The sequence below is a fragment of the Globicephala melas genome, chromosome 17 (assembly GCF_963455315.2).
Source record: "Globicephala melas chromosome 17, mGloMel1.2, whole genome shotgun sequence".
Taxonomy (NCBI): domain Eukaryota; kingdom Metazoa; phylum Chordata; class Mammalia; order Artiodactyla; family Delphinidae; genus Globicephala; species Globicephala melas.
This window is the reverse complement of record NC_083330.1, coordinates 31,561,900-31,587,300: the sequence shown is the minus strand read 5'-3', so window position 1 is coordinate 31,587,300 and position 25,401 is coordinate 31,561,900.

The following is a 25,401-nucleotide window of genomic DNA, read 5'->3' as shown; positions in this document are numbered from 1 at the left end:
GCCTTTAATTGCATTATATAATCTCATAATTGACATATTAAAATAGAATTCAATAATATTTTTTTTAATTTATTTAAGGGTAGTTGATTTACAATGTTGTGTTATTTTCTGGTGTATAGCAAAGTGTGGGATTCAACAATCTTTATCTGTGAAAGAGAAGGGACAAATTAAAGTGATAGTCACACACTACTAGCTATTGTTCAGAGTGGGATTGGGAGGCAGGGAGAGTGAGTCAGCACTGGTCATTTTTCAGCTTGTCCCTCTTGCTGCTGATTTTCCTACCTCAGTCTCTCCCTCAACTGGATTACATGAAAAAAACAATGTGTGGTTATTAGAACTAGCATACTTATTGATATAACAGATCAGACAGTGAGAAAATCTGGGATATTTACCCAGGCAGGAGGCAAAGGAGGAAGCAAGTGAAAGAGGAAGAATGTTAGGATGTAGCTGGCATTCCTTAAGCATCTTGAGAATAAGGGAGAAGCATACCACACCAAATGTGTATTTAAATGAATATTTATTCTTCATTCAAACTCTGGACTGAAGAGTGGAGGCTAGAACAGTTGTATGATCTTCTTCTATCCCCTCAGAATTATATAACTGGTATCAAGTTTTGTATCTGAAACTAAATGGACAGTAGTCTAAGCATTAGCCCATCTTTTGATCTTGTTACATATTGATTTGTTCCAATGATCCCTTTGACTATATCTCACCTTCACATGTGGTGTCTTCACCAGGATTCCTCACCACAGGATGTTGATAGTATATTTATAATCTCAAATAATTTCCATTCCCCATGATACACAGACTCTAAGTATAACAGAGAAGAATTATGTAAATAAATAGATTCTGCATAAATTTGTAGTTACAGAAACTAACATAGCATAATAGCAACTACTAATTTTATGTCACATAAATATTTACAAATCATATTCATGTTATCTCATATGAAACAATGACCCTGTGAATAAGATATTATTAATGCTATTTTACATTAATCATCTGAGGATCAGAAAAAATAATTGAACTGTCCAATATGAAACAACTTGGTAGTCCAGGGTCTAATTTCCAGCCCCATGCTTTTTCTTTTCCAATATATTTCAGGTCTGAACTGCACTTTAGATAACAAGAGACAACTAACACATGCATGTTGGCAATGCAAACTATCACTGGAGTACTGATTATATGAACATTGTTTAAGTGAACACTATTTCCCTTCTCAGTTATGCTTATCTGCTGTGGCTTGCTGACCTCTCAAAGAGGCCATCAAAACAGATATGTTCATCAAGGCAAGCTGAGTTTATTTCTTACTACAGTAAGGGAAGCCATAACCTTCACGTTATGAGTAACTTCTTAAAAGGGGAAGTCAAAAGCAAGCTATTTATAAAATTTTTATTTAAGGCAGGTCTTTCACTATAACATATCTGACTTGGATTTGGTAAAGTTCATGTTATAATGCTAAGCATATCTTTGAAGAGTAATCATTTTCTTGATGGGACAAGTTGAGCTATTTACCATTCTGATAAGGGGACATTTATGTGATGAAAGCAAGTTGAGCAGGCTCTTCTTTGAATAAATTAATTTTCAGGAATTCCTGAAATGGCAGGTTTATTTGCAACTTTGTCTTCCTAAGCAAGAATTTCCTGGCAGAGTAAAGTCACATCAAGGTAGATTGTCAAACAGTAAGCTGAGTGTATATAGCTGTTTCATTTTTTTAATAAAGAGCACACAAAACTATCAGAGCACTCAAAAACAGAACAGAGGTAATTCATCTTTAGCTCATTATCTGGCTCAAAGTTGTATTTAATATTTGCTTTGAGTAAATTAAGGAACCAGTAAATTAATGCAAACTGATAAAATAGAGCTTCCTAAAATGGATTCCAAGGAATATTGGTTCCCACAAGATACTTTTGGACAAAAGGTTTACTTAGTTAAATAGGCTTGGAAAGTATTGTATTCTATATCATTTTATTAATGAGTCAAAATATCCATAAGACTGGAGTGTTTGACTGTAGTGCCCTGCAGTAAAATGAAGCAGTCCTTTTCAGTATTATAGAGAGTGATAAGGCCAGTGGCAAACTGAAAAGTGCCTGGCTTTCAAATTTGAAAATATAGTGTAGGGTGAAACATCTAAGGACAGGAGAGAGAGGGAGAGAGAAAGAGAGGAGGTGGAGAAGGAGGAGAAGGAGAAAAAAGACAAGAAGAAAGAAGGAACCTATGAGCTAAATTCAGTTCTAGGAATAAGAAGAAGGTAGGTAAGATTGAGTCTTCTATTAAGTAAAATTATCTTTCTTTGCTAACCCTTTGTTTTCAAATTTGCTTGAATAGTGAATGAGATGACTATATATTTTATTATCTATACTAAGATATTTTGGAGTGTGAAAGGAGGTCCTGCCCAGTTATAACTGGACAATATGCATGAACTGGAACTATCTTGTGAAAACTTCAGTGTATGATCACCCTACAAGTTTTTATACACCACATATTTGGAGTCCATATTATAAGTCACAACCGTGAGGAATGCTGAGAATGATCAAAATCGTATCTAGAAGTGACCCCCATACGAATTCTATAAGGATTACTATCACTTTGAGGATCATGGGTCAAATTCTTGTCCCTAATACCAAATCACCTTAGCTGACTTAAGTTTCACCTGAAAAACTTCTAGAACACTTATTTAAGCATTCTATGTATCCATAGGCAAAGAAAAAGGAAGCACCAATTATGATTTCTTGACAATTGTATTATTTTATTATCTTCATAAAATGTAAGTTTTTAAAAAAAAACCTAATAGAGACTCATGAAATAACAATGAATGGCCAGATAGAAACAGTTAGGAAATCTAAAAGATTTGGGTCTCTATTGACATTTATCTTCTTTAGAGTCTCTTAGATAATTTAAAGATCATCAAATCAAAAGGCATCAGAGCCAGATAGATAAGGAAATGAGAAAAGCAAGCAAGTAGAATATTAGGGAGGTGAAGAGACTAGAGCCATGTGTACAAGGGCAGCTACTATTTAGTTCCAGATTGCTGTTGTTATGCAGGAATATAGTACAAATACTTATAGATATTCTGAATTTTCAGAAAATATGAATATTTTCATTTTATTGCTATTACCCAATTTAAAAATATTAGCCCAATTTAATGTTTTAATTTATTTAAAAAAATTTTTAAACATATTTATTGGAGTATAATTGCTTTACAATGGTGTGTTAGTTTCTGCTTTATAACAAAGTGAATCAGTTATACATATACATATATCCCCATACCTCTTCCCTCTTACATCTCCCTCCCTCCCACCCGTCTAGGTGGTCACAAAGCACCGAGCTGATTTCCCTGTGCTATGTGGCTGCTTCCCACTAGCTATTTATTTTACCTTTGGTAGTGTATATATGTCCATGCCAGTCTCTCACTTTGTCCCAGCTTACCTTTCCCCTCCCCATATCCTCAAGTTCTTTCTCTAGTAGGTCTGCGTCTTTATTCCCGTCTTGCCTCTAGGTTCTTCCTGACCTTTTTCTTTTCTTAGATTCCATATATGCGTGCTAGCATACGGTATTTGTTTTTCTGACTTGCTTCACTCTGTATGACAGACTCTAGGTCCATCCAACTCACTACAAATAACTCTATTTCGTTTCTTTCTATGGCTGAGGAACATTCCATTGTATATATGTGCCATATCTTCTTTATCCATTTATCTGTTGATGGACACTTATGTTGCTTCCATGTCCTGGCTATTGTAAATAGTGCTGCAATGAACATTTGGGTAAATGACCCTTTTTGAATTATGGTTTTCCCAGGGTATATGCCCAGTAGTGGGATTGATAGGTCATATGGAAGTTCTATTTTTAGATACTAAGGAACCTCCATACTGTTCTCCATAGTGGCTGTATCAAGTTACATTCCCACCAGGAGTGTGAGAGGTTTCCCTTTTCTCCACACCCTCTCCAGGATTTATTGTTTGTAGATTTTGATGATGGCCATTCTGACTCGTGTGAGGTGATACCTCACTGTAGTTTTGTTTTTCATTTCTCTAATGATTAGGGATGTTGAACATCCTTCCATGTGTTTGTCGGCAATCTGTATATCTTCTTTGGAGAATGTCTATTTAGGTCTCCTGCCCAATTTTGGATTGTGTTGTTTGCTTTTTAGATATTGAGCTGCATGTGCTGCTTATAAATTTTGGAGATTAATGCTTTGTCAGTTGCTTCATTTGCAAATATTTTCTCCCATTCTGAGAGTTGTCTTTTCGTCTTGTTTATGGTATCCTTTGCTGTGCAAAAGCGTTTAAGTTTCATTAGGTCCTATTTGCTTATTTTTGTTTTTATTCCCATTTCTCTAGGAGATGGGTCAAAAAGGATCTTGCTGTGATTTACATCATAGAGTGTTCTGCCTAGGTTTTCCTCTAAAAGTTTTAGAGTTTCTGGCCTCACATTTAGGTCTTTAATCCATTGTGAGTTTATTTTTGTGTATGGTGTTAGGAAGTGTTCTAATTTCATTCTTTTACATGTAGCTGTCCAGTTTTCCCAGCACCACCTATTGAAGAGGACATCTTTCTCCATTGTATATTCCTGCCTCCTTTGTCATATGTTAGGTGACCATAGGTGTGTGGTTTTATCTCTGGGCTTTATATCCTGTACCATTAATCTATATTTCTACTTTTGCACCAGTACCATACTGTCTTGATTAGTTTAGCTTTGTAGTATAGTCTGATGTCAGGGAGCATGATTCCTCCATCTCCATTTTTCATTCTCAAGATTGCTTTGGCTATTAGGTGTCTTTTGTATTTCTATACAAATTGTAAAATATTTTGTTCTAGTTCTGTGAAAAATGCCAGTGGTAGTTTGATATGGATTTCATTGAATCCATTGTTTGCTTTGGGTTGTAGAGTCATTTTCACAATGTTGATTCTTCAAATCCAAGAACATGGTATATATCTCCATCTGTTTGTGTCATCTTTAATTTCTTTCATCACTGTCTTATAGTTTTCTGTATACAGGTCTTTTGTCTCCTTAGGTAGGTTTATTCCTAGGTATTTTATTGTTTTTTGTTGCAGTGGTAAATGGGAGTGTTTCCTTAATTTCTCTTTCAGATTTTTCATTGTTAGTTTATAGGAATGCAAGAGAGTTCTGTACATTAATTTTGTATCTTGCTACTTTACCAAATTCATTGATTAGCTCTAGTAGTTTTCTGGTAGGATCTTTAGGATTCTCTATGTATAGTATCATGTTATCTGCAAACTGTGACAAATTTACTTCTTTTCTGATTTGGATTCCTTTTATTTCTTTTTCTTCTCTGATTGCCATGGCTAAAACTTCCAAAACTATGTTGAATAATAATTCTGAGAGTGGGCATCTTTGTCCTGTACCTGATCTTAGAGGAAATGGTTTCAGTTTTTCACCATTGAGAATGATGTTGGCTGTGGGTTTTTCATATATAGCCTTTATTATGTTGAGATAGCTTACCTCAATGCCCACTTTCTTAAGAGTTTTTATCATAAATCAGTGTTGAATTTTGTCAAAAGCTTTTTCTGTGTCTATTGAGGTAATCATATGGCTTTTATTTTTCACTTTGTTAATGCAATGTATCACATTGATTTATTTACATACATTGAAGAATCCTTGAATCTCTGGGATATCTCCCAGTTGATCATGGTGCATTTTCCTTTTAATGTGCTGCTGGATTCTGTTTGCTCATATTTTGTTGAGGATTTTTTCATCTATGTTCATTAGTGATATTGGCCTGTAGTTTTCTTCCTTTGTGACATCTTTGTCTGATTTTGGTATTGGAGTGATGGTGGCCCAGTAGAATTAGTTTGGCAGTGTTCCTCCCTCTGCTAGATTTTGGAAGAGTTTGAGAAGAAGAGGTGTTAACTCTCTTCTCTAAATTTCTCTAAATATATGATAGAATTCGCCTGTGAAGCCATCTGGTCCTGGGTTTTTGTTTGTTGCAAGATTTTTAATCACAATCTCAATTTCAGTGCTTGTGATTGGTCTGTTAATATTTTCTATTTCTTCCTGGTTCAGTCTCAGAAGGTTTTGTTTTTCTAAGAATTTTTCTGTTTCTTACAGTTTGTCCATTTTTTTGGCATATAGTTTCTTGTAGTAATCTCTCATGATCTTTTGTATTTCTGAGGTGTCAGTTGTTACTTCTCCTTTTTCATTTCTGATTCTATTGATTTGAGTCTTCTTCCTTTTATTCTTGATGAGTCTGGCTAATGGTTTACCAATTTTGTTTATGTTCTCAAAGAACCAGCTTTTAGTTTTATTGATCTTTGCTCTGGTTTCCTTTATTTCTTTTTCATTTATTTCTGATCCTATCTTTATGATTTCTTTCCTTCTGCTAACTTTGGGTTTTTTGTTGTTGTTGTTCTTCTTCTTTCTCTAATTGCTTTAGGTGTAAAGTTAGGTTGTTTATTTGAGATATTTCTTGTTTCTTAAGGTAGGATTGTATTGCTATAAACTTCCCTTTAGAACTGTTTTTGTTGCATTCCATAGGTTTTGGGTCATTGTGTTTTCATTGTCATTTGTTTCTAGGTATTTTTTTTGATTTCTTGTTTGATTTCTTCAGTGATCTCATGTTTATTAAGTAGTGTATTGTTTAGCCTCCATGTGTTTGTATTTTTCACAGATATTTTCCTGTAATTGATATCTAGTGTCATAGCACTGTGCTAGGAAAAGATACTTGACACGATTTCAATTTTCTTAGAAACACCAAGGTTTTATTTTTGATCCCAGAGATAATCTATCCTGGAGAATGTTCCCTGAGCACTTGAGAATAAAGTGTTTTCTGTTGTTTTGGGGTGAATATCCTATAAATATCAATTAAGTCGATCTTGTTTAATGTATCATATAAAGCTAGTGTTTTCTTAGTTTCATTTTGGATGATCTGTCCATTGTTGAAAATGGGGTGCTAAAGTCCCCTATTATGATTTTGTTACTGTTGATTTCCCCTTTTATGGCTATTAGCATTTGCCTTAAGTACTGAGGTGCTCCTATGTTGGTTGCATAAATATTACAATTGTTATATCTTTTTCTCGAATTGATCCCTTGATCGTTATGTAGTGTCTTTCTTTGTCTCTTGTAATAGTCTTTATTTTAAAGTGTACTTTGTTTGACATGAGAATTGCTACTCCAGCATTCATGTGCATGGAGTATCTTTTTCCATTCCCTCACTTTCAGTCTTTATGTGTCCCTAGTTCTGAAGTGGTTCTCTTGAAGACAGCATATATACAGGTCTTGTTTTTGTATCCATTCAGCCAGTCAATGTTTTTTAGTTGGAACATTTAATCGATTTTCATTTAAAGTAGTTATTGATATGTATGTTCCAATTACCATTTTCTTAATTGTTTTGGGTTTGTTATTGTAGGTCCTTTCCTTCTCTTGTGTTTCCCACTTAGAGAAGTTCCTTTAGCATTTGTTGTAAAGCTGGTTTGGTGGTACTGAATTCTCTTAGCTTTTCCTTTTCTGTAATGGTTTTTAATTTCTCCTTCGAATCTGAATGAGATCCTTGCTGGGTAATCTTGGTTGTGGTTTTTTTTCCCGTTCATCACTTTAAATATGTCCTGCCGCTCTCTTCTGGCTCACAGAGTTTCTGCTGAGTGATCAGCTGTTAACCTTATGGGGATTCACTTGTATGTTATTTGTTGTTTTTTCCATGATTCTTTTAATATTTTCTCTTTGTATTTAATTTTTGACAGTTTGATTAATATGTGTCTTGGCATATTTCTCCTTGGATTTATCCTGTATAATACTATCTGTGCTTCCTGGTGTTGATTAACTATTTCCTTTCCCATATTAGGGAAGTTTTTAACTATAATCTTTTCAAATATTTTCTCAGTCCATTTCTTTTTCTCTTCTTCTTCTTTGACCTCTACAATTCGAATGTTGGTGCATTTAATGTTGTCCCAGAGGTCTCTGAGACTGTCCTCAATTCTTTTCATTCTTTTTTTCTGCTCTGCAGTAGCTATTTCCACTATTTTATCTTCCAGGTCACTTGTCTTTTCTTCTTCCTCAGTTATTCTGCTATTGATTCCTTCTAGAGAATTTTTAATTTCATTTATTGTGTTGTTTGTCATTGTTTGTTTGCTCTTTAGTTCTTCTAGGTCCTTGTTAAACATTACTTGTATTTTCTCCATTCTATTTCCAAGATTTTGGAGCATTTTTACTATAATTACTATGAATCCTTTTCATGTCGACTTCTTATTTCTTCATCTTTTGTTTGATATGGTGGGTTTTTACCTTCATCTACTGTGTGTTTCTCTGTGTTCTCATTTTGCTTAACTTACTGTGTTTGTGGTCTTCTTTTCACAGCCTGCATGTCCATAGTTCCTGTTGTTTTTGGTGTCTGCACCCAGTGGTTTAGGTTTGTTCAGTCAGTTGTGTAAACTTCCTGGTGGAGGGCACTGGTGCGTGTGTTCTGGTGGATGAAGCTGGATCTTGTCTTTCTGGTGGACAGGACTGCATCTGGTGGTGTGTTTTGGGGTGTCTGTGACCTTATTATGATTTTAGTCTGCCTCTCTGCTAATGGATGCTGTTGTGTTCCTCTCCTGTTGCTTGGCATTTGGTGTCCAGCACTGTAGCTTGCTGGTCATTGAGTGGAGCTGGGTCTCGGCGTTGAGATGGAGATCTCTGGGAGAGCTGTCACTGTTTGATATTATGTGGAGCTGGGACATCTCTGGTGGACTAATATCCTGAACACAGTTATCTCCACTCAGAGGCACAGGCCTGACACCTGGCCTAAGCACCAAGACCCTGTCAGCCACATGGCTCAGAAGAAAAGGGAGAAAAAAAAAAGAAATAAAAATAAAGTAAAATAATGTTATAAAATAAAATATTATTAAATATAAAAATATTAAAATTATTTTTAAAAAAAGAAAGAAAGAAGACAGCAACCAAACCAAAAAAGAAATCCACCAATGATAACAAGCCTAAAAATTATACAAAAAAAAAAAAAAAATCAGACAGACAGAATCCTAGGACAAATGGTAAAAGCAAAGCTATACAGACAAAATCACTCAAAGAAGCATACCCACCAGACTTACAAAAGGTGAAAAAGGAAAGCAATATATATATTTATATATATAAAAAAAAAAGGAAGAGAGCAACCAAATGAATAAACAAATCTACCAATGAGAAGAAACTCTAAATACTAAACTAACATAAACATGAAACCAGAAACAAATTAGATGCAGAAAGCAAACCCCAAGTCTACAGTTGCTCCCAAAGTTCACCACCTCAATTTTGGGATGATTCATTGTCTATTCAGGTATTCCACAGATGCAGGGTACATCAAGTTGTTTGTGGAGATTTAATCCACTGTTCCTGTGGCTCCTGAGAGAATTTTCCCTTTCTTTTCTTTGTTTGCACAGCTCCTGGGGTTTAGCTTATGATTTGGCCCCACCTCTGCATGTAGGTCACCTGAGGACGTCTGTTCTTCACTTAGACAGCAGAGGGTTAAAGTAGCAGCTGATTGGGGAGTTCTGGCTCACTCAAGCTGGGGGGAGGGAGGGGTATGGAATGCGGGGTTAGCCTGTGGTGGCAGAGGCAAGTGTGACGTTACAACAGCCTGAGGCATGCTGTGTGTTCTCCTGGCAAAGTTGTTCCTGCATCACGGGACCCTGGCAGTGGTGGGCTGCACAGGCTTCTGGGAGGGGAGGTGTGAATAGTGACCTATGCTTGCACACAGGCTTTTTCGTGGTTGCAGCAGCAGCCTTAACATTTCATGCCCGTCTCTGGTGTCCGTGCTTATAGCCATGGCTTACGCCCATCTCTGGAGCTCCTTTAGGTGGTGCTCTGAATCCCCTCTCCTCCCGCACCCTGAAACAATGGTCTCTTGCCTCTAAGGGAGTTCCAGACATTTTCCCAAACTCCCTCCTGGCTAGCTATGGTGCACTAGCCCCCTTCAGGCTGTATTCATGTAACCAACCTCAGTCCTCTTCCTGGGACCTGACTTCTGAAGCCTGAGCCTCAGCTCTGAGTCCCCACCTGCCCTGGAGGGTGAGCAGACAAGCCTCTCAGGCTGGTGAGTGCTGGTTGGCACTGATACTCTGTGCAGGAATCTCTCCACTTTGCCTTGTGTACCCCTGTTGCTGTTCTCTCCTCCATGACTCTGAAGCTTCCCCCCCACCCCCCGTCTCTGCCAGTGAAGGGGCTTCCTAGTGTATGGGAACTTTTTCTCCTTCACAGCTCCCTCCCAGAAGTGCAGGGTCTTGTCCCTATTCTTTTGTCTCTGCTTTTTTCTTTTTTCTTTTTCCCTACCCAGGTATGTGGGGAGTTTCTTGCCTTTTGGGAAGTCTGAGGTCTTCTGCCAGCATTCAGTAGGTGTTCTGTAAGAGTTGTTTCACATGTAGTTGTATTTCTGATGTATTTGTAGGGAGGGAGGTGATCTCCACAACTTACTCTTCTGCCATCTTGAAGGTTTCTCTGGCCCAATTTTAACAACAACAAAGACATACCATTGGCCAAATAAAACATCTTTATAACCATCTGGGTTTGTGGGCCTCTAATTTTCAAACTCTTATAGAAACATTGAATAGTCTTATTAAATAAGTAATTAATCATATATAAAGTTTTTTTCAAAGTTAGTCTTGCTTCCTGTGAAGAGAGGTGATATCTGTCAACTGAATTTAGTGTGCTAATTATTTTTCAATATACACATAGATTAAATCATTATGTTTTACACCTTAAAGTTATACAATGTTATATGTCAATTATACCTCAATATAAGTGGAAAAAATACATCCAATCAAAAACAAAGTTAGTCTTGCTTCACATAACAGTTATATTCTTTTCAGGTTCAGGGAACTGGTCTTAAAACTACTTCATCTTTCACATTAATAGGTGGAAACATAGTAAGAACTGAATGAATATTCATCCTTTGATTAAGGTCAAGATGAAGAGTTGAAAATGTTCAGGTAACACATGATACAGATTGTCTCATTCAGGAACAGACCTGATCCCACTTCAGATTTCTCTATAATGATTACATGCTCATTGTCAAGATTGCACACATGTAAAAGACAAGTGGACAATTTAGTGTTTTAGGAAAAAATATACATAACACATCGTGCAGAATTATTATCTTTTAACTTAGTTTCATGTTAGTTGTCACTTCTGGCCTGAGTTCACAAAAGTGCTAAGCTAACAGTATTTTGACTCACTTTGCATTTCTGTATAAGTTTATAGCTATTTGACTGAGAAGAAAGATTCTGAAAAATGCTACCATGTCTCAAAGTTTTGTTCACAATAACTTTTGGACATACTGCTGTTACTTGGCCTACTTTTATTATGTTCATTTTTGCCCCTATAAACTGTCCTGTCCCGTGGCCACTCTCCTCCTTTTGTCCCCATGGAAGATGACCTAGAGTGTAATGAGAAAACCAGAAGAAAGCAGGGGCCTATATGGCAGCAGCAGGAGATGGTTGACAAATCACAAAGGTTTTGGAGAAAGTGTTTTTGCTCTTTCTTTGATTTTTAATAATATATTGCTGACATATAATCTACCTTTAATAACAGAAGAAGAGTAAGTGTACACAAAAGTGGGGCAAAAAAGGAGGTTTTGTAAATGTCTCCTATTCTCCTCCTCAATCAGTTATCTCTATAAAATATGCAATAGCCAGGGTTCTTTGCATTTGAGACTAATTCCACCCAATGTTATTGATGGGGTCACAGCAATAATATTTGTTGTATGGTCATTTATTCACTTTTCCTTCAATAAAAAAAAGCTCTCTAAAAGACAACTACAACCAGGCTAAAGGAACCAGAGGGATAAATTAAATATAAGAATAATAGCTGGAGTACAGAGAAATGGATGCTGTGGTAAATGGGGGTGTCTGTCCTTTTTTTTTTTTTTTTTTCCTGTGCTGCACCACATGCAGGATCTTAGATCCCCAACCAGGGATTGAACCCAGGCCCTTGACAGTGAGAACATGCAGTTCAAACAACTGGACAGCCTGGTAATTCCCTAGGGGTTTCTGTCTTTATTTAAAAGTTTTAATTAATAGAATTAATAGCTGCTTCCTCCCTCTCTAAATAAAGAAGCAATTATAGTTTTGGAAAACTTTCTTGAAATATCCTTATTCACAGCTTCACATTCCATACGTGTGCTTTATGTCATGTGTGTGCTCATGTGTATCAGAGTACAATGTTACTGAGCTGACATTTTTACACATGGTTGGGCCAGCTGAAGGGACTTTAGCCCTCACTTGACAAGTACTGTAAAAGTCCCACTTGCATCAGTAACTTGGTAAAAGGTGAAAGGCAAAGAAGTTAGAGGTTTTCTATTCTCTAACCAAAGCATCTTCTTTAAGTATTAGGGACCAACAGCCCAAAATTGTCTCCAATGGAGAAAATTCTAAGCACTTAACCAACTTGCTTTTAGTTCCAATGATTTTTCTTCTCTATTTTGTCCCTATTGTATCAAGGCCATATTTTGTTATATGATTCTGCATCTCAGTATTGTTGCAGTATATTCTATATCCTCATCTATGCTCTTTTAACTGACTTTCCTTTTTCCTTATTTTACTATATATTACATCATATTGTTCTAATTTTCTTGCTTTTTACATATTCTTATCTTAATATTAAAAAATTATACTTTCAAAAACATATTCCTTTATATTTAATGATTTTGAATTATTTTATTCTTAGTCTTTTGGGACTAAATTTTATTATTCATCGTTCATCCAATTTATTTTTTAAATTTTATTTTCTTAAAAGTATTACAAATGTATTTATTTTATTTTATTCTCTCTTAATTTATTTATATTTTTGTTTTTAACCTCTGTTTTATTTCTCATTTTATTGATTTTATAATGATTTACAGCTATTTATACTTCTCTTAATTTTAATTTTTTTTAATTTGCTTTTATTTTTGTTCTATATTAAATTGCAATTGTCATTATATCAATTTAAACATTTTTAGTCTCTTATATCAAAACGTATGTAATTTGTCATGCTTTCCTTTCTCATGCCAGCAAGAGGCTCTTTCAGCTATGTGGTGTTGTGGAGTATTTGGTAGGAATTACCACTAAAATAAGATGTGGCTTGGAGATTCCTTCCTCCTGGCTGCTGCTACCATTGTTCTGATTCTCCCAATGGATCTGGCATTCTTTATAAACATAAGACGACTAAAATTTTATTGTATTATGGTGTAATTAATAGACTCCTAACTAATAGTCATTCTCAGGACAAAAGGGACACTCTCTATGTAAATGACACATTGAATTACTTTGAAGGTGATGTTTCCAAATTTATGAGGAAATCTGTTTTCTAGATGTTAAGCCACATGGCAAGCCATGCAAATAAAATGTCACAGTACATGAGGAGAAAGTAGGTGAAAGTTACATCAGAGGCAGTGTTTTTCTCATAAGTGTTCCTGTCCTTCAAATAGGCATTGGCTTTAGTACCAGATGGTGGTTTCTATCACTAAGTTTCACCAATATATAGGTGCTGGATATTTGTCTTACACCTCTGTCCCTCTGGACGCCAAGGACTCTAAATTCTGTTTCCGGGGGGACAATGTGTCCACATAGGGTAGTACTGATAAGACTCATCAAAGTCTTTTAGTGGAGGTGTGAGGATCCCTTCGACCTCACTTGAATAATCAATAGGTAGCAGTCATGGAAGCACTCATCATATAATAAGGAAAAGCATGTGGATGACTATAGATGGTCTTCTGACTTTGATTGTCTTCAACACATTCCTCAGTGCTAGACTGATGATGCTGGGCTATATCTCTGTTGGACTCTGCTTCTCTTTATGTGACACTTCTATATTCATTCTCCTCATCTCAGTCTCAATAAATCTTCTCTAATGTCACTTTATTTTAATCTCTCCCTTACAGACCCCAGCCTAAGAGGCATGATTGATATTGAGCTAATAATAATTCTGTGCTATGTCTCTACCAAGGGGACAGGATACCCTAATGACAAGTATGTGAAAAAAAGTAACTTGACCAACCCTCAGTAGTTTTAACATTTTATATGCTGACTTTAACTTCATTTCATTTTCTTCCACTACACCCCTGAGACCATAAAAATTGTCAAATGTGATTGATATACTTCCCAGGTAGTCTTATGAAGTGGTAACTGTTCTACTCTGTTGAATGAGGACTTTTATCTGTATGAAGTCCTTACTTCTTTCAGAATACTCCCTTTTCTGTTAAAATCATCAGTGGATGGGCTTCCCTGGTGGCGCAGTGGTTGGGAGTCCGCCTGCCGATGCAGGGCACACGGGTTCGTGCCCCGGTCTGGGAGGATCCCGCATGCCGCAGAGCGGCTGGGCCCGTGAGCCGTGGCCACTGAGCCTGCGCGTCCGGAGACTGTGCTCCGCGACGGGAGAGACTACAGTAGTGAGAGGCCCATGTACTGCAAAAAAAAAAAAAAAAAAAAAAAAAAAAAAAAAAAATCATCAGTGGACCTTATCTTAGAAAAGGGAGGTTTATCCAGACATCCTGTAGAGTCTTTCTATAACCAGATAATATATTGATGATATCCTGGTCTAGTGGAATTCATCTGCACCTTCAATTGATAGATATTATCCTACATGCTTAAGTATTTATCTAGATCTTGTACATTCCATGTAGTATGCCCTGCAATGAAAATGATTCATTTTTTTATATACAGCTCTTTCAATAAGGATCTTGATTTCTATTTTAAAACATAATGTTATATATTTAAAGGTAAAAATAACATTTGTTTAAATATAGAAAGGAGAAAGTGTACATATATATATACATATATAGATAAATGTGCATAGTTAAGTGTAAGGTTCCACCAAGGCCTCTTCACACTTTGGCAAATAATCACTGAGGTCAGATATATGATAATACTCTCATATTTTGGTACTTATGCAGTTTCCTAGTAAGATGGGCATGATTTTATTAAGGTCTTTACCCTCAGTGAGTTGTTTTGCTTGTTTGCTTTCTTTCTATCTTCTCTTTCATTTCTTATTCAACAAAATTAAGATATAACTGTATATATATATATATATATATATATATATATATACAGTTTAAAAACCCCAAATAAATGAACACCTATGTAACTAGCACAAAATTTATTAAACAGAAAATTACCACAGACCTTAAAACTTCTTCCTTAGGAGGTAACCAGTTTCCTGTATTAATTATTCCATAATGTTCTGTATAGGTTTACTGCATTTGTAAGTTTACCTAAATGATATATTTTCAGGTTTGCTTCTTTATAAACTTTTCATAAATAAAATGATTAATTTATTTTTTGAATACCACATTATTGTTGCTGCATATAATGTTACTTTACTTTTATCTTTACATAGTATTTCATTCTAAGAGCTAATAATTTATTCTATTTTGGTAGGCATTTGGATTGTTTTCTAATTTTTTCTACAATAAATATTGCTGCAGAAAGGCATTTTTGTAGCTTCTTTAGAGAAAAATCTACAAGTTGAATGACTGAGTTGTAAAGTATACATATTTTCCATTTTCTGTCCCTAGGAATTTTATCAGTTCACACTCACATTAACATATTTACCATAAAAAAAAAAGGAAATTGAGTTATTTGTAGTGAGGTGGATGGACCTAGAGTCTGTCATACAGAGTGAAGTAAGTCAGAAAGAGAAAAAACAAATACCGTATGCTAACACATATACATGGAATCTGAAAAAAAAAAAAAAAGGTTCTGATGAACCTAGGGGCAGGACAGGAGTAAAGACGCAAATGTGGAGAATGGACTTGAGGACACGGGGAGGGGGAATGGTAAGCTGGGATGAAGTGAGAGAGTAGCATTGACATATATACACTATAAAATGTAAAATAGATAGCTGGTGGGAAGTAGCTGCATAGCACAGGGAGATCAGCTCAGTGCTTTGTGACCCCTAGAGGGATGGGATGGGGAGGATTGGAGGGAGACACAAGAGGAAGGTGATATGGGGATATATATATATACATATAGCTGATTCAATTTGTTATACAGCAGAAACTAACACAACACTGTAAAGCAATTATACTCCAATAAAAGATGTTAAAAAACAACAACATGAAAACGTATTTAATAGTTCCCACTGCTACATATGTATGTCAGGGTCCCAGCAAGTAACTGATGGCACACTCAAACTGGGTAATTTTAGGAGAGTTTGATAAAGGGATTACTTACACTGTTCAGGGTAATAGAGAAGCCAACCAGAGATAGTGAACTCTAAGGTCAGCAATAGCAATGAGCTATTACCATACCTATACCTGAAGGACAAAGGAGGAGAGGTTCCTGGAACTCAAAGGGAGTTGCTGTATGGAAAGGGTCATCTAATGTAAGTCACGGCCTTGAGCTTAAGTAGATGGACACAGACACACACAATGAAGTGACCTGAAAAGGAGCCAGCTAGGGAAAGAAGTATCCTGCCCCCATTTTTCTGCCCTCCAGTCTCATACTTGAAATTCTCATTGGCTGATGTCAAAGGAAGTTAAAGGGCATGGGAGCTTATCGGTGTTGTCTACATAAATTAGCTCCCAGGCACAAAGCCCAGAAGCACTGAGAAGTGAGTACATGTGATACTCTCATCTATACTTCATAGCTTCAGACATTTTACCAACTTTGTCATGTGAAATGGTCCCTGATAACTAATGACACTGAATGTCTTTTAATGTATTTATTACACATTGATTTCTTCTTTGATAAAATTCTTATTTTGTGACATTTGTTCACTTTGTTATATTTTCTCTTATAATTTATAGAAATTATTTATGTAATCTGGATAATATTTCTTTGTTGGCATTATGGGTTGGAAATGCCTTCTTTCAGTAGGTGGTTTGAGTTTTCCTGCAGAGTTCTTGTGAAGAAGAAAAAGAAGATTTTATGTTTAAAGAAATATAATTTTTCAATATTTCTTATGGTTGTTGTACTTGAGGTCTTTATAAATCCTTCACATACCTTTATTTAGATGATAAATAAAATTTCCTGTTATTTGGTTTTAAAGTGTCCACATTCAACACTTGAATTCATCCAGAAGTGACTTTTTGTAGAATATGATATATGATCCAATTTAATTTTTTTCCATGTAAATGACAAATCTTCTCACTACTATTTGTGGAATGGTCCTACTTACCTATATTACTAGTTTTTCCCTAGGTTGGTTTATGTTTGTGCTTCAGTCTGGTTGAGCTTTCAACTCACTTCCATAGATATATTTGTTCTTCTCTGAATAAATGGCATATTGTCTTAATCACTGCAATTTTATCATAAGAAAATAACATTTGAAAGGGCAAGTTCTGCTATTTTTTTTTTCTTTAGCAATATCTTAGCTTTTATGGACCATTTGTTTTATTACTTTAGAATTAACTTTGTCAAGTTCCCTGAAAAACTCTACTGTGGTCTTCTTTATAATTGCATCAAACATATAGATCCATTTGGAAAGATTTGATTATTATAACCGTGCTATCTTTCAGTTTATTTAGATTTAGATTTTTTGAGTATTTTTCAATAAAGATTTATAAATCTCTACATATGTAGAAATTTGAATATTTTTGATAGGTTTATTTCTGTGTACTTTATGTTGTTATTGTGAATATCTATTTTATTGTACTTTCTGTTTGTTGCTGGTGTGAAGAATTTAATTAACTTTGTGAATTGATCTTATATCCAGCTACCTGATAAGCTCCTCTTAATTCTAATAATTTGATTGTTAATTTTATCAGATTTTCCATGCATGTAATTTTATCATTTGCAAATAATGATAGTTCCATTTCTTCTTTTCCAATCCTAATATCTCCCATTCCTTTTTCTTAAATTATTGTACTGACAGTAAAATGGTCAGTGAAAGGGTCAATAACAATGATGATAATGGGTAACACCTTTGTTTTTTAATAGTAAAGGGAACCATAGTAATGTTTTGCTATTGAGAACAATATTTGATATAGATATCTATTTACAAGTTAAGGAAGTTCACTTTTTATTACTTGTTTCCTAAAGTTTCTTTGCACAAGAATGTTTGCTTAGTGACGTCTAATGTTTGCTTAGTGACATCTATTGAATTGATCACCTATGTTTTTTCCCTTTAAACTGTTTAGTTAATGTTAATGTGTAAATTTTCTTAATTTTCTAATGGTGAACCTACTTTAGTCCTCAAATAAGTCTAACTTGTCACACTTGAAATTATTTTAGTGTCTTGCATAATTTTTATAAAAAATTAACCTTTAAAAGTCTAACATCATTCTATATTTTGAATGTTTTTCCACTTATCTGAAATAATAAGAGGATCTGAAATTGTTTAAAATCAGACCACCTAGCTTGAAATTAAGTGCTATTGTTGTTCAAACTTATGGATACTTTATAAGCACCTGAATTATATATTATTATCATTCACTGACAATGTTTGTTTATATTTACCCTGATATTTATAATTTCTCTGAATACCTTTATTTTATTTAAGGCAGTCTCATATCATTGTTTCTTTTGTTTGTTTATTTGTCTTTTTGGGGTACGCGGGCCTCTCACTGTTGTGGCCTCTCCCATTGCGGAACACAGGCTCCGGACGCGCAGGCTCAGCGGCCATGGTTCACGGGCCCAGCCGCTCCGCGGCATGTGGGATCTTCCCGGACCGGGGCATGAACCCGTGTCCCCTGCATTGGCAGGCGGACTCTCAACCACTGCACCACCAGGGAATCCCTATCATTGTTTTTATCTGAAATTAATCTTCTTGATGTTTTTAATGTGTTCGGTAGGTAGTAAACCTTATATGTGTTTTTTCAGAAAACATCCTGATTTCACCTTAATTACCGAGAGACGGTTTCATGAGGTTTACAGTACTGTGTTTTCATCTATTTTCTCTCAGAACTTTGAATTTAGAAAAAGGAATGATACCAGACTGTTTCATAAAGCAGTTTTCCTGAATTAGTCATCCTAGCATGTATAGGAGCTGGTTTTAATATTAATTGGGAGTCTTCCTGAACATTTATCAATAAATTGCTGCATAACAAATAATCATGTTGATTAGTAGAAGAAGCTGTTCATTGGATGGTGTACCTTAGCAGGTGTTTAGTCTGAATGAGAAAAATTCCCAACATAAAGAGAAACACAAGTTGAAACATTTTGAGTTAGTTTGCAAGGTTATAATAACAATTGTTATAAAATTAAGCCCTGGAGATAAATGAGGAATTCTGCAGAATCTTGTTCTATGATCTTGGGCAGAAACTGTCTACATCATGCTGTCATCTGTTTCAGGGGAAGATATTTTTCCTGAAAAATCGTTAATTTTAAGTCAGTTGTAGGTTTTCAAGTCCAAGAGTCCTGAGAGCTCTCTTTAATTGAGAGACATGGATTCATGTTTTAATACCATATACTTTATTTTCTGTGTGAGGAATTGAAAGACCCTGGTAGGACCTTTTCTATTGAGGTTCAAGTGCTGTTTTTTGTTGATGTCTCTTCTAGAACAGCCTGTCTCCAGGTTCCAATATATGGGATACAATGCTCTTACTGGGTGGAAGGTATATGAAAGCCTCCTTGACCTGTTGAAAATAAATTTCTGAATATTGTATTAGTACCTTACACTATTGGGTCATATTAGAATTTACAAAGGCAGGATGTGCATGGGGTTCTATCATCATGGATATGGGTTTCCTGTGATGATTTCATAAGGTATCAATTTATGTTTCCCAAAAAAGGTATTGAACATGAAGTCATAAGGACTATGAGTAACACTTTGGGGCATGGTAATCTTGTGATTTCTGTTAGTTTTGACAATTTCAATTTCAGAATACCATTGGTACATTCAACTTTCCCTGAAGAATGTGGATGATAAGGACAATGATAGTGCCACAGTGTCTGAATAATTTTAACTGTTTTATTACCTGCCCCTTAAAGTGAGTCTCTTGATCAGTTGAAATTCAGCTTGAAATTCCCCATAGTGGAAAAATGTTTTCTAATAGTTTCTTTGCTACAGTTGTGGCATCAGTTTTCTGACAAAGGGAAGCTTCTACTCACGTAGAAAACAGTCATACCATTACAGTACATATGCATAACTAATAAAATGAATCAATTGAATGAATTACAATTTTAAAAGATTGAATGGTCTGGTTGGTGGAGGGGCAATCCCTGGAGTGACTTTAATAGTTTTACTTGTCTTTTGTGATTGACAATTTAAACACTGGTTATAAACTTACCATCCAATTTAGTACAGTCACTCCAGCAATATTTTTTTCATAATTTGGATTGTTTTGTAAATTCCATGTTGGGAAGTCATGTGAAGTGCTCATAAGTGAAAATGTGAGATTCAGAAAGCTCTAGATGGTTGTTTGGGCCTTCTGCTTTTTACATTAAATTTGCTTCTTTCTTGGTGTCATTTCTATTTTTCAGTATTGACACATTTTTTTTTCCGCTTTGGTCTGTCACACAGGTTGTCATAAGTAACCTGATTTGTATCTATCTTATGAAGTTCATTTATTTTATGTTATGTTATTTTATTTTATTTTTTTTTCAATTTTTATTAGAGTATAGTTGATTTACAATGTTCTGTTAGTTTCAGGTGTACAGCAAAGTGAATCAGTTATACATATACATATATCCACTTTTTTTTTTTCCATATAGGCCATTATAGAGTATTCAATAGTGTGTCCTGTGTGGTACAGGAGGTCTTATTAATTATCAAATTTACATATAGTAGTGTGTATATATCAGTCTCAGTCTCCCAATTTATCCCTCCCCAACCTTACCTGCTGGTACCATAAATTGGTTCTACATCTGTAACTCTATTTCTGTTTTGTAGATAAGTTCATTTGTACCCTTTTAAGTGTCCACATATGAGTGATATCATATGGTGCTTGTCTTTCTCTAGCTGACTTACTTCATTCAGTATGATAATCTCTAGGTCCATCCATGCTGCAGCAAATGGCATTATTTCATTCTTTTTTAGGGCTGAGTAATATTCCATTGTATATATGTACCACATCTTCTTTATCCATTCCTCTGTTGATGGATATTTAGGTTGCTTCCATGTCCTGGTTATTGTAAATAGTGCTGCAATGAACACTGGGATGCATGTATATTTTAAATTATGGTCTTCTCTGGAAATATGCTGAGGAATGGGATTGCTGCATCATAAGGTAGCTCTATTTTTTTAGTTTTTAAAGGACCTTCCATACTTTTCTCCATAGTGGCTGTACCAATTAACATTCCCACCAACTGTGTAGGAGGGTTCCCTTTACTCCACACACTCTACAGCATTTATTGTTTGTAGATTTTTTGGTGATGGCCATGCTGACTGGTGTGAGGTGATACCTCATTGTAGTTTTGATTTGCATTTCTCTAATAAATAGTGATGTTGAATACCTTTTCATGTGCCTCTTGGCCATCTGTACGTCTTCTTTGGAGAAATGTGTATTTAGATCTACTGCCCATTTTTGGATTGGGTTGTTTGGGTTTTTTTTTTGATATTGAGCTGCATGAGCTGTTCATATACTTTGCACATTAATCCCTTGTCATTTGCTTCATTTGCAAATATTTTCTCCCATTTTGAGGATTCTTTTCATTTTCTTTATGTTTTCCTTTGATCTGCAAAACATTTTAAGTTTAATTAGGTCTAATTTGTTTATTTTGCTTTCTATTTTCATTACTCTAGGAGGTGGGTCAAAAAAGATCTTGCAGCATTTTATGTCAAAGAGTGTTCTGCCTATGTTTTCCTCTAAGACTTTTCCAGTGTCTGTCCTTATATATAGGTCTTTAATCCATTTTGAGTTTATTTTTGTGTATGGTGTTAGGAAGTGTTCTAATTTCATTCTTTTACATGTAGCTGTCCACTTTTTCAAGCACCATTTATTAAAGATACTGTCTTTTCTCCATTGCATATTATTGCCTCATTTGTCATAGGTTAGGTGACCATAGGTGTGTGGGTTTATCTCTGGACTTTCTATCCTGTACCATTGATCTATGTTTGTTTTTGTGCCAGTACCATACTGTCTTGATTACTGTAGCTTGGTAGTTTAGTCTGAAGTCAGGAATCCTGATTCCTCCAGCTCTACATTTCTTTCTCAGGATTGCTTTGGCGATTAAGGGTCTTTTCTGTTACCATACAAATTGTAAAATTTTTTGTTCTAATTCTGTGAAAATTCCCACCGGTAATTTGATAGGAATTCATTGAAACTGTAGATTGTGTTGGGTAGTATAGTCATTTGCAAAATATTGATTCTTACAATCCAAGAACATGGTATGTCTCTCCATCTGTTTGTGCCATCCTTTACTTCGTTCATCAGTATCTTATAGTTTTCTGAGTATAGGTCTTTTGCCTCTTTACGTACGTTTATTCCTGGATATTTTATTCATATAAAATCATGTCATCTGCAAATAATGACACTTATACTTCTTCTTTTCCAATTTGGATTCTTGTTATTTCTTTTTCTTCTCTGATTACCATGGCTAGGACTTCCAAATCTACATTGAATAATAGTGGCAAAAGTTGACACCCTTGTCTTGTTCCTGATCTTAGAGGAAATGTTTTCAATTTTTCACCATTGAGAATGAGGTTTGCTGTGGGCTTGTCATATGTGGCCTTTATTATGTTGAGATAGGTTCCCTGTATGCCCACTTTCTGGAGACTTTTTATCATAAATGGGTGTTGAATTTTGGCAAAAGCTTTTTCTGCATGTATTGAGATGATTGCATGATTTTCATTCTTCACTTTGTGGATAGGATGTATCACACTGATTGATTTGTGGATATTAAAGAATCTTTGCATCCTGGGATAAATCTCACCTGATCATGGTGTATGATCCCTTTAACGTGTTGTTAGATTCAGTTTGCTAATGTTTTGTTGAGGATTTTTACCTCTGTGTTCACCAGTGATATTGGCCTGTATTTTTCTTTTTTTGCAATATCTTTGTCTGGTTTTGGTTTCAGGTTGATGGTGGCTTCATAGAATGAGCTTGGGAGTTTTGCTTCATCTGCAACTTTTTGGAGGAGTTTCAGAAGGGTAGGTATTAACTCTTCTCTAAATGTTTGATAGAAATTTCTTGTGAAACCATCTGGTCCTGGTGTTTGTTTGTTAGAAGATTTTTAATCACAGTTTCAATTTCAGTACTTGTGATTCATCTGTTCATATTTTCTATTTCTTCCTGGTTCAGTCTTATGAGGTCTTACTTTTCTAAGAATTTATCCATTTCTTCTAGGTTGTCCATTTTATTGGCATATAGTTGCTTGTAGTAGTCTCTTGTGATCCTTTGTATTTCTGTGTTGTCAATTGTAACTTCTCTTTTTTCTTTCTAATTTTATTGATTTGTATCCTCTCCCTTTTCTTCTTGATGTGTCTGGCTAAAGTTTTTCTCAATTTTCTTTATCTTCTCCAAGAACCAGGTTTTAGTTTCATTGGTGTTTGCTATTGTTTTCTTCATTTCTATTTCATTTATTTCTGCTCTGATATTTATGACTTCTTTCTTTCTACTAAATTTGTGTTTGTGTCCTTCTTTCTCTAGTTGTTTTAGATGCAAGATTAGGTTGTTTATTTAAGACTTTTCATGTTTCTTGAGTTAGGATTGTGTTACTATAAACTTCTCTCTTAGAACTGCTTTTGCTCGTCCCATAGGTTTTTGTTGTCATTTGTCTCTAGATATTTTTTGAATTTCCCTTTATCCTTTTAGTGATCCATTTGTTACTTAGTAACATATTGTTTAACCTCTGTGTGTGTGTAGTTTTTTTTTTGTTTGTTAGTTTGTTTTTTTTTTACATTGTTTTTTCTTGTAATTGATTTCTAATCTCATAGCATTCTGGTCAGAAAAGATGCTTGATATGATTTCATTTTCTTAAATTTACAGAGGCTTGGTATGTGACCCAAAACGTGATCTCTTCTGTGAAATGTTCCAAGTGAACTTGAGAAGAAAGTTTACTCTGCTGCTTTTGGATGGAATGCCCTATAAATATCAATTAAGTTTATCTGGTCTAACGTGTCAATTAAGGCTGTGTTTCCTTATTAATTTTCTTCTGGATGATCTGTCCATTGATGTAAGTGGGGGGTTAAAGTTCCCCACTATTATTGTGTTACTGTGATTTCCCCTTTCATGGCTGTTAGCATTTGCCTGATGTATTGAGGTGTTCCTGTGTTGAGTGCATAAATATTTACAATTGTTATATCCTCTTCTTGGATTGATCCCTGATCATTATGTATTGTTCTTCCTTGTCTCTTATAACAGTCTTTATTTTAAAGTCTATTTTGTCTGATATGAGTATTGCTACTCCTGCTTTCTTTAGATTTCCATTTGTATGGAAGTTCTTTTTCCATACCCTCACTTTCAGTCTGTATGTGTCCCTAGGTCTGATGTGGGACTCCTGTAGAAAGCATATATACAGTCTTGTTTTTGTATCCATTCAGCTAGTCTAGGTCTTTTGATTGGTGTATTTAATCCATTTACATTTAAGGTAGTTATAGATATTTGTGTTCCTATTGCCATTTTCTTAATTGTTTTGGGCTTGTTTTTATAGGTATCTTTCCTCCCTTCCTCTTTTGTTCTCTTGTAGTTTGATGACCATCTTTAGTATTGTGTTTGGGTTGCTTTTGTGTGTGTGTGTGTGTGTGTGTGTGTGTATGTGTGTATCCATTGTAGTTTTTGGTTAGCATTTCCCATGAGATTTTGATAGCAATCTATATATATACAGAGTTGTTTTAAGTTGGTGGTCTCTTAATTTCAAAGGCAATTCCCATTTCTTGCATTTGTACTTTCCTTTTCTCATGATTGCTTGTTTTTATATCATATTTGTTTATGGATGATTTCCTGCTTTCACTGTGTGTTTGCCTTTACCATTGAGCTTTCTGATTTTCTTGTTTCTAGTTGTGGCTTCTTTATTTTTTTCCCCTGCCTAAAGAAGTTTCTTTAGCATTTGTTGTAATGCTGGTTTGGTGGTATTGAATTGTCTTAGATTTTGCTTGTCTGTAAATCTTTTGATTTCTCCATTGAATTTGAATGAGAGCATTGCTGGATAGAGTATTCTTGATTGAAGGTTTTTCCTTTTATCACTTTAAATATAACATGCCACTCCCTTCTGGCCTGCAGAGTTTCTGTTGCAAAATCCCCTGATAACCTTATGGGAATTCCCTTGTATGTCATTTAATTCTTTTCCCATGTTGCTTTTAATATTTTTTCTTTATGTTTAATTTTTTTTATTTCAATTATTATGTGTCTCAGCATTTTCCTCCTTTGGTTTATCCTGTATAGAACTCTCTGCACTTCCTGGACTTGGGTGACTATTTCCTTTCCCATGTTAGGGAATTTTTTTACTATAATTTACATAAATTATAATTTATATAATTTATTTACTATAATCTCTTCAAATATTTTCTCAGTCCCTTTGTATTTTTTTTCCTTCTTCTAGAACCCCTATAATTCGAATGTTGGTGTGTTTAATGTTGACCCCTATAACTCAAATGTTGGTGTGTTTAATGTTAAGAGGT